Source organism: Elephantulus edwardii, unplaced genomic scaffold (genome assembly GCF_000299155.1).
Source record: "Elephantulus edwardii isolate Elephantulus edwardi_28Jun2011 unplaced genomic scaffold, EleEdw1.0 scaffold00022, whole genome shotgun sequence".
In the NCBI taxonomy this organism is placed as follows: domain Eukaryota; kingdom Metazoa; phylum Chordata; class Mammalia; order Macroscelidea; family Macroscelididae; genus Elephantulus; species Elephantulus edwardii.
The window spans coordinates 18,319,938-18,322,661 of NW_006399772.1; positions in this window are offsets into that span (position 1 = coordinate 18,319,938).

The window sequence follows — 2,724 nt, forward strand, 5'->3', positions numbered from 1 at the left end:
ACACACACACTCACACACACACACACACACACACACTTAAAAATATAATGGTTTGCCATCCATTTTAATGAGTAGCACATTGAGTCTTAATTGCAGCTCTCAGAAATATACGTATTAGTCAATGGCAACCATCTAAAACATAAAAATAAGTCAGATGTACACATCTGACTGGGACCAGAGGAACTACCAAGGCTGATACCCTAAGTCATCCTTCTGATGTGGAACTGAAACCTCACCAGAGGCTGCTTCTCAATTATAAAATAAACAGTAAACACTCCTGAGAAACTTGCTCTTGAGATTCATCACCTACATGAGACCAGAGGAGCAACATTTGCCCATAAACAGGTGCGAAGGCAAGAAAAGAGAAGCCAAACAGTTGAGTCAAGGTGGAAATCTATCACTCAACCAGGGAGAGAGCGTTATTCACATTGAATGGGCCCATTGAAGAGATGAGTACCCACGTTACAGAACAATGAACTGTACGAATTAGTGACTAAACATGCATTTACTGTGTAAACTTTTATTTAAAATACAATCCAATGTTTACAAAGGGAAAACAAAGAGTTATGTAGGGGGTGAGACCAGGAAAAGGGAGCTAGAGAATAAGTACTTACATGCATAGTAATCAAATATCATTACTTTTCCATAAAATTTGTACTTTTAGTGGACAAAGCAGGGAGTTATGCATGAGAATAAAATTTGAATGGATTTGTAAAACTCTCCTCATTTCTCTTAATTTTCCATTCAGAGTAAAAGCTAATTTCCCCAGAATTTTTAAGGACTAAACAGCTCTTCATGCATTAATTTTCAACATAATTGAAGCTCTTTCATTTAAATATTGAAAAATATTTTTCCTAAAAGTAAAAGGAATTCACTTTTTCATAATTTTTTTTTAAGTGATACACATCTCTTATAGAGCAGTCTCTGTCTTTCTGTCTCTCTCTTGCTGTCTCTGTCTCTTTCTCTCAGGCACACACAGCACCCATTTTTGGTAGTATCACTTCCCCTTAACAAGCAGCTGTCTGGCTTTCCATAAAGTTCCCTCCAACTTTTGCTTTAAAAGGGAATGCTTTCTCCCAAGCTGCAGAGATTAGAGCCATAAAATGTTACTGTTTTTCGTGTCCTCCTCTCCAGTCCCCGCTCCCACTGCCATGTAATAATAACTTAATCCTTGTCAGGCACCTTTCATATATCACCCTATTTAAGCCCCACAACAATGCTGATCAGTATTATCATTCACATGTTAACAGCAGAGAACACTGAGTCTCAGGAAGATAAATGCCTTGCAGTGAGGTGATTTATTTGTAAGGTGGAGCTCAAGGTCAAAGCCAAGCCTGTTGGATTCCACAGCCACTTGTGCTTCACCATTGTCTGTTCCTCTCTCCTCTGTGGCAACAGGCACAACACTGCAAACTTGAGTTCAGCATCAGAAGGAAATCAAGGTGGTTCAAAGACCACCTGCTGGAATCTTGCTTTTATACTACTGTGCTCAGTTTAGGTGTTGCTCTTAAATAACACAAACATACACTCATAGGTGATGCCCCTGGCGTGTTTCCAATGCTGTAAATCAGCCCTGCAGGACATTGCCTTTCTTTCTGCCATAGAACTGTGACCGAAATTGAACCACCAGAAGGTGTCACCTTTGGGTAAACAGCACAAGGCCATGTGACCTAGGTGACCAGAATTCCTTCCTAGAACAAAAGAGTACTAAAAACTATTGATGGGAAAAGTAGAAAAAGGACAGAAATAAATAAATAAAGATGAACATCATGTGTCATTTTTCATCAAGAAAGAGTAAGTAATGTCAACAGGTTTGAATTGAAGAAGTGAGAAGTGAAATATTGAAAAATATTTTTGATGACTATTCTGCTGTTCAAAATTGGGAAGGGCATACGCCAGGGATACATCCTATCTCCGTACCTTTTCAACCTATATGCAGAACAGATTATCCGGGAGGCTGGACTCTATGAAGAGAAATGTGGGGTCAAGATTGGTGGACGATTTATCAACAATCTGCGTTATGCGGATGACACAACCCTGCTTGCTGAAACTGAAGAGGACCTGAAGCGCCTGCTGCAGAGTGTCAAGGACTGCAGCCTACAATATGGATTGAGGCTCAATGTCAAGAAAACAAAGATTCTCACCACTGGACCAATTGGCAGCATCAGGATGGATGGTGAAGAGATTGAGATTGTACACAGCTTTAGTTTGCTTGGCTCCATAGTCAACAGTCTCGGCACCAGCAGCCCGGAAATTAAAAAGCGCATTGCCATGGGAAAGTCTGCTGTTAGGGACCTCTCCAAAGTGCTGAAGAGCAGTGGTGTCTCTCTGGAGATTAAAGTGCATCTGATACAGGCCATGGTCTTCGCAATCACCTGTTATGCATCAGAGAGTTGGACAATGACCAAGGCGGATAGAAGGAGAATTGATGCCTTTGAGCTGTGGTGCTGGAGAAGAGTATTGAGAATACCATGGACTGCTAGGAACACAAATAGATTTGTCCTGGAGAGGGTTAAACCGGGTGGCTCCTTGGAGGCAAGGATTCTGAGGCTCCATCTAACTTACTTTGGACATGTTGTGAGGAGAGACCGGTCCTTAGAGAGGGACATCATGCTTGGGAGGGTGGAGGGATGGCGCAGGAGAGGAAGGCCCTCTATGAGGTGGATTGATTCAGTGACTGGGATCATTGGGATGGGAGTGTCAGAGACAGTGCAATTGGCACAG